Source organism: Gracilinanus agilis, chromosome 3 (assembly GCF_016433145.1).
Source record: "Gracilinanus agilis isolate LMUSP501 chromosome 3, AgileGrace, whole genome shotgun sequence".
Classification (NCBI taxonomy): Eukaryota; Metazoa; Chordata; class Mammalia; order Didelphimorphia; family Didelphidae; genus Gracilinanus; species Gracilinanus agilis.
The window spans coordinates 612860845-612870972 of record NC_058132.1 but is presented as its reverse complement, the minus strand read 5'-3'; the positions used below and the strand labels follow the sequence as shown (position 1 = coordinate 612870972).

Here is a 10128-nt window from a genome sequence, read left to right as displayed (position 1 = left end):
GAAGGAAGAAAGGGAGAAAGAGAGAGAGAAAGGAAGGAAGGAAAGAAGAAAGGAAGGAAAGAGAGGAAGAAAGAGAGAAAGAAGGAAGGAAGGAAAAGGGAAGGAAGGAAGGGAAAGAAAGAAAAAAGAAAGGAAAGAAAAAGGCCAATGGGACTGATAGAAACAAATAGTGCATTTAAGAAATTTAAAATGTTCAAAATGAGGGAGATATAAATACTATTGTCCTCTGTCTTAGTAAAATTATATCTAATATATTATTTTCCATTCTAGGCATATTGTTTTAGGTGGGATTTGACCATTGACAAGCTATTCTTCTGACCCCTCCTCCCAGATTTTCTCTTTAACATTGACCCCATCAGTCATGAGATACCTTAATTTCTGTCCCTGTGTCCCCTACCCCAGCTTCCTTCCATGCAAAACAGTGCCTTCCCCTATTAGGCTATAATCCCCTTGAAGTCAGGGACTAGTTTTTTTTTTTTCTGCTTGTATTTGAATTCTCAGCACTTACTAAGATAAATAATTCCCAGCACAGTACATACCTAATAAATGCTTGGTAAAGTTGCATTCAGAAAAGAACAATTAAGATGGTAAAGGCATCCAAAATCATGCCATAAACCTGGAAAAGATAAAACTTTGAGGGCGCATGTTAACATCTTTACATAGTGCTTTAAAGTTTACAAAAACTTTTCCTATCCATAATCCTATGAATACTTGGTAGTGCAAGTATTAATATCCTAATCTGACTAATAAGGAAACAGAGTCAATGCATGGTCACAAAATGGATTAAACTAGTGTCAGGATTAGGATTTGAAGCCAAGTCTCTTTTGTACCATATTCTGCATGAAGAAACTATGTCTCTGGGTATTTGAAAGGTCATCATTTACAAGAAGGATTAGACTTGTCTGCTTGGCCTCAGAAAGCTTAGAAACATAGGTGGGATTACAGAAAGGCAGATTTCAGCTTTTTATTAGGAAAAATAATTTTGACAACTAAAGCTCTCCAAAAGGGGAACAGGCTACCTCATAAGTGGGCTCCTTACCATTGGAAGAAGTCAAACAGAAGCTGAGCAACTTCTTATTGGAGATATTTTAAAAGGTGCTATACAATCTTTACAGGAACATATGGGGTGCAAAGCATTTTGTTAGGTGCTAAGGAAGTTATAGATTTCATATCTAGCCTCAGACACTCCTAGTTGTGCAACTCTGGGCAAGTCACTTAACCTCTATTTGTCTAACTTTAAAATGAAGTTAAATAATTGAACCGACTTCTCAGGATTGTTGTGGGGATTAAAGCATGTAGCATAGTACCTGGCACATCGTAGGTATTTAATAAAATTTTTAAGCCCTTATGGACCTTACAGTCAAGTAAAGTGATTAGACACATAGATAACTAGAGTATATAATGGGCAGCTAGGTGACACAGTGCATAGAGCATTGGGCTTGGAAGAGAATCAGAGAAGAACAGAACAAAATGCTATGTGTGGAACCAAAGTGGGTAAAGTCATTTCTAATAATGGATCTCAGGAGACTTCATGGAGAAAGTCACTTGTGAGTTGATTTTTATTGGATATGTAGAAATTCAGTAAGCAGAGAAAAGGAAGAAGGGAGTTCCATGCAATCGAGAATAATGAACAAAGACATTTGTTCAGGAAATTAAAGGGGATGTTCATAGCTACCCAGTTTAGCTAGAGTGTAGAATACACGAAGGTAAATCATAAGACCGAGGGCTAGACGGGTGGGTTGGTGACAGACTGTGGGCCTTAACCACTGAGCAAAGGAGTTTGAAATGTACTCTATAGAAAACAAGGAGACAGGGAAGATTTTTGATCAGAGTCCTGACAAAGCTGATCCACGTACAAAGAAGCTTGTTTTGCCAGCACTTTAAAGGATGGACTGGGACAGAGTGAGAAGAGGAAAGTATATCTGTCTCTTAGGAAATTGTTCCAGTAGTACAGGTAAGTGGTACTAAAGGACTTCAAAACATATCAACAGCCTAGAACACTGGTCCAGATAGAGGAGAGATCCAGAAATCACTTTAGTAGTACAAGATGAGGCAGGTATGATTCAATAGCAGTTCATGGGAAAAAATTATTTGGGGCTTTTAATGGCTTGCAAGCTCAGTGTCAGTCAACGTTGTAAAATGGCAATCAGGGGAAAAAACCAAAAATCTAATGTGCTATGGGGATTCTTGAAGAAAAACATGATAAATATGTGGGTTTCTATTCTACATCTGATACCATAGATCACTCAGAGCCTAAAGGTTCAAACAAATAATCCATTTAATAAAAATATATTCAAATATCATCCCCCTCCAGCCTCAAGCAGTTTAGGAAGATAAAAACAGATAAAAAGGAGGCAGCTGAGTAGCTCAGTGGATTGAGAGCCAGGCCTAGAGATGGGAGGTCCTAGGTTCAAATTTGACCTCAGAACTTCTCAGCTGTGTGACCCTGGGCAAGTCACTTGACCCCTATTGCCTACCCTTACCATTCTTCTGCCTTGGAGTCAATACACAGTATTGACTCCAAGATGGAAGATAAGGGTTTAAAAAAAACAGATAAAAACCATGGGCAAGAAGGTTAAAAGTGTCAGTAAAGAGCTTAGAGGTCTCCCTCCAAGACCAAAAATCAGTTTTTATCCTCTCCTTATCCAAAGGGTCTATAGCTGGGTCTCAGATCAACCCATCCTGAGGACAAAGTTAACCCAAAGTGCCCCAGCTCTGCACCACAACTTACTTGCTACAAGAGTCCCAGTGTTTGTTGTGAGAATGTATAGGGCAGTGATGGCAAATCTTTCAAAGACCAAGTGCCCAAACTACAACCCTCATGCTGCATGTGAACCCTTCCCTGTCCTTCTTACCCCATACAGGGGAGGGAGGAAGCACTCCCATTGGGTTCCTGGGCAGAGGGGTGGGTGATGTGAAAAAATGTCCTCATGTGTGTGGAGATGGGGAGGGGAGCAGCCCCCTCTGGCACACATGACATAGGTTTACCAACATGAGTATGGGGGTTAATCTAGACTTCTCCAGTTCCACCTGTATTCTGACCACACCAATAATACATAGCACTTTATAATAAACCAATTGTACAATTATAATATAATAATATTATAGTTATATTTATATCATATTAGGATAAATTATAAGAAATAGTAATTTATATAACACTTTAAGGTTTGTAAAATTCTTTACAAATTTTATTTAATCCTCACAACAACACTGGGAGATAGGTACTATTATTATCTCCCATTTTATAGATGAGGAACCTAAGGCAGGGAGATGTTAAGGGACTTGCCCAGGTTTTATACAGCTAGTAAGAATTTGAGTGAAATGGATAGAGTTATGAACATGGAATCAAGAAGAGTCATCTTCCTGAGTTCAAATCTGGCTTTAGATGCTTACTAGCTATGGGACCCTGGGCAAGTCACTTAACACTGTTGGGCTCACTTTCATCGTCTATGAAATGAGCTGGAGAAGGAAATGGCAAACCACTCTAGTCTCTTTGCCAAGAAGAGCCCAAATGGGGTCACGAAGAGTCAGACATGACTGAAATAAATGAACAGCAAAGCTTCCTGATGCCAGATCCGGATACCTTCTGTCCTGGTTAACTTTAGGCACATGGTCATCCCATTGTACTTTGACCACATCAGATTCCTTCTGCAGTATTATGCTCGGTTCTGGATGCCAAATTTTAGGATAGGCATCATTAGAGAGCATCTGATGTGAGGCCACCAGGATGGTGAAGGGCTTCAAGATCAAGATCGATTAGAGGATATGGCCATGTTTATCATTGAGAAGAGATGACTTAAGTGAATAGTGTCTTCAAATATTTGAAGAGATATCATATGGAAGAGAAATTAGATTATTAGACAAACCCAGATGACAGAACTAGAAGTGATAAATGGTTTAATGTAAGAAGAAACTTACAGTGGTGGAATGGAATGGAGTAGGTTCTCCCTCTCTGGAGGTCTTTGTCCAGAAGCATCTGAATGGCTATTTGTTACAATTGCTGTTGAAGTGGTTCTCAATCAGGTGCAGGTTGGTCTCCATGGCCTCTGAAGCCCCTTCTAAATATTAGATTCTATATGAATCTGTGACCTTGGATTGTGTGGTGGTGGGAATAATGGTGAGGGCATGGTTGCAAGAAATGTGGCTGGGGAACTAGGGCTTGGTACCTGATTGGATAGAGGGGCAGGAATATTGAACAGCAATGATGACTTAGTTGAGGGATATGCTAGTCATTTCTGATGAGTAAAATCAGCTTGACGTCCTGACTTTTTCCATCTATTCTTAGCAGACTGGGAACATTAGCAGAGGAATTGGATGGGTGGAGAATAGGTTGCCCAGTGATGAAGATTCATGGGTTAAGAGTGGTAGAACATCAGGAGGGCAAGGGATTTTAGAGTTGTAGCAAGGAAAACATTAAAATGGTTGATATAGTTGAAGCCCACAGAAGTAAGTCAATTCAAGCATTTATTCAGTGCCTACTATGTGCCAAGCATTGAGCTAAGTGCTAGAAATAAAAAAAAGGTAAAAAAATTTTTTTCCAAGCTCTCAAGGAGCTCACAGTCCAATGAGGGAGACAACATGTAAACAATTATGTACAAAGAAGACATAAAAATGGAGTTCAATGGGGCTGGTTCCTACTTGCTCTCCAAAGCCAATTGTTAAATTTTCAGCATGAGCATTTAAACTTTGAACATTGGCAAATGCTACAAATAAGGGCTTGCTTTATTGTTTTGTTGTGGAAAAGAAAGTGGTGAAGAAAATTTTAATAACAGATTAAATTTTAAGATGTGTAATGTATATATTCCATCACTCCCTACTGAGAGTTGGTTGTTAAATATTTTCCAGCACACTCTTGCTTATAAGTGAAGTCAGAATTGGGGCAATGTACTAGGAGAAAAGAGATGGGTCAAGGGATCAAATTTCATGATTAGGAAGTTTGAGGGGAGAGGGGGAGAGAGAGAAGAGAAGAGAAGAGAAGAGAAGAGAAGGAAGGAGGGAGGGAGAGAGACAGAGACAGAGACAGAGACAGAGACAGAGAGAGAGAGAGAGAGAGAGAGAGAGAGAGAGAGAGAGAGAGAGAGAGAGAGAGATATCAGAGTTTGAGGTCAGAAAGTGGAATTTCTAAGTTCCAGAGGTTGGATTAGATAACCTCTGTGGTCCTTTTCAACTCTGAGAATTATTCTGGGAGAGCTGTCTGAGAATTTGGATACATTGCAAAACTATTATATGCTAGTGATGAAGCCAAGCTCAAATTGCTTTTTTCCACTAGAGGAAAAACCCATCTCAGCTTAACAGCTAAAAGGGGGTTGGGGAAGAGAGAGTGGAATGTGTGCTATATAGGGAAGATGGTGGTTAATGGCGAGAGAAAGAGTGAATGAATTTTTGTGTTATGACATATTTACTAGGAAACGTGCAAAACTGCTCAGCACCTGCTAATTAGAGTCAGAACAACCTGAATTCCCAGCAACATGCAAATAGCAGGGGAGCCTGAGTGTGGCGATGAACTTCATGACTGCTGGGAGGGAAGTTGTGTTTTCATAAGAGGAATTATTGCTGCTCCCTGTTTTCAGATGGCAAGGGCAGATGGTGAGGCTGGAGGATAAAAGGGGCACTGATGAAGAAGGACCTTGGATTTCAATGGTCTCATTCCTTCTGCATGGTTTTTTAATTCAGGGATTGTAAGCTTGTTTTTTGAAAAATATTTTGATAACTATATTTTTATATTATTCATTTAATTTGTAATCTGATTTTATTGTAATCCTATATTACAGCTAGGTGGCTCAGTGGATAGAGCACCATACCTAAAATCAGGAAGACTCATCTTTCTTGAGTTCAAAACTGGTCTCAGACACTTACCTGTGTGACCCTGGGCAAGTCGCTTAACCCTGATGGCCTCAGTTTCCTCATATGTAAAATAGGCTAGAGAAGGAAATGGCAAAACACTCCAGTATCTTTGCCAAGAAAATCCCAAGTGAGGTCTGAGGACTTGATAGGCTTCACTGGGTTGGCAATGGACCCCATGTCACAAAGAAGGTAAGGAATCCCTATTACAAAAGGTCAGCCAATATTCACTTATTAAACTATGTGCTGGTTACTGTGCTAAGTGCTGGAAAGGAGAGGTAAAAATTACAATTATATCTCCTAGCTTATCATCATTGACTTGTAGAATAGAGCCTAAAAGGGGCCTTAGAGAGCAGCTAACTCCACTCCCTCATTTTTTCATACTCTTAACTTTATGTTCTAATAACAACTCTAAAATAGAAGGGCAAGAGCTAGGCAAATGGGGTTATGTGACTTCCAGGGTCACACAGGTAGGAAGTGTTTGAGGTCAAATTTGAAACCAGGTCCCCCCAAATCTAGGTATAGTACTGTATCCACTGTACCACTTAGCTGCCCCTCAGCTCCCTTATTTTACAGAGGAAACTGGGGTTTGGGAAAGTGAAAAGGCTTGCACAGGATCACACATCCATCCTCAAAACAGTGCTAGAAGTAAAAGGTCTAGATTCCTGGGTCCATTCTGCAGATGGGGAAATTGAAGCTTGGAGAAGTGTCCATCAGCATAATAAGTACCTAATGTGCTCAAAGCTCAATTTTAGGTATAATGCAGAATTACAGAGGAAGGGGGAATCTGGATCTTGTCCTAACAATAGAGACTGGACCACATAAAGAAATATGGAACTGAAAAGTAGAAATACATAACTATGTCCATTCACTGTGCCTAAAGGATGCTGGGTGTTGTTGGATCGGTTTCCTGGAGGTAATGAGTCTTTAGCAACATTTTTTAAAACCCTTACCTTATGTCATGGAACCAATTAGTTCCAAGACAGAAAAGTGGTAAGGATTAGGCAATTGGGGTTAAGTGATTTGCCCAGGGTCACACAGCTAGGAAGGGTCTGAGGTAAAATTTGAACCCAGGACCTCCTGTTTCTAGGGTTGGCTTTCAATTCATTGAGCCACCAACCTACTCCTTTTTAAATAAAATTTTGAAGGAAGGAAGAGAAAGGGAAGCAGAGAGGATATCCCAGACAAAGAAAATGACAATGACAACAGATACAGAAAGATAAAGTTATATCATGTTCTCTATGTTAGATTTCAGAGGTCCTTCTGCTGCCTTAGGAGACATACTAACCACTCTCAGACTAAGTGCTAAAGCTCCTTCCCAAGAAATCATGTATAGGTTTGGGAGAGAACCCAGTTCCACAGAGTGAAGGAAATGTTATTCACTTGTAGGGATGCTGCTAATGGTGATGTTGGTGAAGGTACTGAGGAGGTATAAGAGAGGTGTGTGCTTGGGACAGTAAACAGACTCAGAATAAAAATGAGAGAAATTAAAGAAACTGAATCATGAAAGAACTTGAGTATAAGGGATATGTGAGTTTTTTCACATGACCTACATGCACATGATAAAGTATATATATAGCCTATATCATATTATCAGCCATCTTGGAGAGGGGAGAAGGAGAGAAGGAGAGGGAGAGAACATGGATTACAAAAGGCCAGAAAACTATTATTAAAAATTGTATTTACATGTGAAAAAAATAAATATTAAAAAAAAGAACTTTGGGAATTTTAAAGAAGTCAGTCGCAAAGTCCAAAAATAAAGGCTAATGGAAAGGAGGAGGAGGTGACCAAGAGACAAAATTTCAGGAAGCTGGCCCTGGATGTTCATGGAATCACTGAATGTCAGATCAGTAAGAGACCTGCACTTTGACTCAGGAAAATCTGAGTTTGAGATGCACTTCTGACACTTAACTTTTCTCAGCCTTAGTTCTCTCATCTGTAAAATGCAAAGCATTTTGAAAACCTAAAAGCTTCTCTGAGTGTTAAATCTTCTTATTCCTGGAGGGTGGGGGTTGGAGTAGCAGGATTTAGGGATAAAGACTCTCCAGAATGTTTTTTTAAATGCATAAGATCAAAAAAGACTAATAATACTGAAATAGTTATCAAAATATTTTTTTAAGAAACAGATCAAAAGTTAATAACCCCTGTGCTGGGGGTATTAAAATTTCCCTCCCCAATTTCTTCCTCATTTAGCATTGGTCCTTTCTTCCACATACTTCATTGCTCAGATACTAAGGAGATCTAGGACTTGCTGGAATATGTTTTGAAAGTCTGAGAGTTTTCTAGGTAAAGGCAGACCTTACCAGTGTTTGGAGGTGCCAGTTGTTCAAAGGAATGCCAAAGAATTTCTAAAGAGGCAGTGCCAAGACAGTTCCCAACAAAGAGCGATAAAAGAAATAAAACTTGAGAGTTTTGGACATCACCACAGAAAGGATTGAAAGAACAAAGACTAAAAGGAACAGCAGTCAGTCAACAAGCATTTATTAAAGTCTCACTATATGCCAGACACTGTGGTTAAGTGCTGGGTATTCAAAGAAAGGCAAGAAGAATCCCTGTCCCCAAGGAGTTAACATTGCAATATGGGAGACAAATGCAGAAGATGACACAGAAAAAGGATAGAGCCCAGGTATATTAAAGGTAATATTAGAGTGAAGACTCTAGGAGAGTAGATGAGGGATGGGGAAGGAAATGACCTCTTGAAAAAGATGGGATTTGAACTTAGTCTTGAAGGAAGCCAAGAAAGCCCAGAGGTGAAGATGATGGGGAAGAGCATTCCAGTTATGGGCATGGTTGAAGGACAGGGATAAAAGGAGAGGAAGAAGAATAAGCAGTTAATGAAAAGGCATGAAAAGTCAGATGAAACTTCCTGGTACCAGGGACTGCTAAAAATACCCACAAGACACCCAAGGATCTTTATGGAAATTATTTTCTTGGAAATTTTTAAGAAGGGCCAAAGTACCGGCACCTAAGTAGCTCAGTGGATTGAGAGCCAGGCACTGAGATGGGAGGTCCTGGGGTTTAAATGTTGCCTTAGATACTTCCTAGTTTTGTGCCTAGCTCTTGCCACTCTTCTGCCTTGGAACCAACACAAAGTATTGATTCTAAGATGGAAGTCAAGGGTTTAAAAAAAATAGGTAAATTTGTAACTAGGGTGGAACAATGCTCCAGGATGCTGATTTAGAGGTCTCCTATGAAGAATTCATTAAAGCAGTAGTTTACTTTGTTCTCGTTAGCATCTAGACAATTAAGTTAAAATCAGAACCTACCTCTTGCTTTCTTCTCTACCATTATGCCCTGATGCCCACCCCGAGATTAGCTCCTCTTTGGACCATTCCTCCCTTCCCCAGCCGTATGACCTCCCCAGTCTCTGACCTGGGTGTTGTTTATGCTGCTTGCCTTGGGCACACCAATTGCTATTTATGGTTCTGAGAACAGTATGGATCCAGGGCCTGCCTGAATGCAGAGGAATGCCTGGAATGACTGCACCAGGACTCTTTCATGTCTAGAGGTGTGCAGCCAGAAGAATCAGAAGTGCATGTCTGTCTGTCACACCTCTGGCTTTTCCATTTTCAATATCATTGTCAGTTTGTGTGAAGGCATTGTCTTTACCCAGGAGAATGCAACCCAAGGCATGTGCTTCCTTTCCTGATTCAGCTCAGTTTTCCAAGATTCAAGTTTCCAGGTTGGCAGTCCCAATAAAGGTGAAAAGAATCATTCTTTTCCCTAATCTTGAGAGCTCTAGAAGCTTAGTGCTGGATATCTTATCATCATCAATGAATGTATTTATTGTGCATCTGTACAAATATTTGTGCTTGGCAATGGAGCAAAACCCTTCATTTAATCTAGTGATCTAATAATTTATAGTAAATAACTTATTTTAATTTAATAATTTATCTGTATAAATGCTTTGGGTAAGAAATGTTTCACTTTTTTTCTTTGTATCCCCAGTGCCTAAGACTGTTCCTGGCATACAATAAACACCTCATAAGTGATTGTTGAATTAAATTGATTTGATGCCATCCTTCAGGAATTTATAATATAACTGGAGAGACAGTACATACAGAGAAAGAAATGTAATAATATAAGGAAGCATCAAGCAAATGGTGCAGGTAGTGATGGGTGTTAGAGTGCAGAGGAGAGATTTATCATTGAAGTTTTAGGGTCTTTGGGAATGTAGGACTTGAACTGGGTCTTAAAGGATATTAGACTTAGATACACAGAAAGTGATGGATACCATTTCAGGCAAAGAGAATAATTAGAGCAAAGCCACAGAGGTGGTTTTGG

General features: G+C 39.7%; 1 protein-coding gene across 1 annotated transcript in view; it reads left to right on the top strand.

The window, feature by feature from the left end:
* The window catches only part of MARCHF4 (membrane associated ring-CH-type finger 4), a 152824-nt gene that overhangs the window by 73564 nt on the left and 69132 nt on the right, over positions 1 to 10128 (top strand). The gene's annotated exons all lie outside the window — the stretch shown is intronic.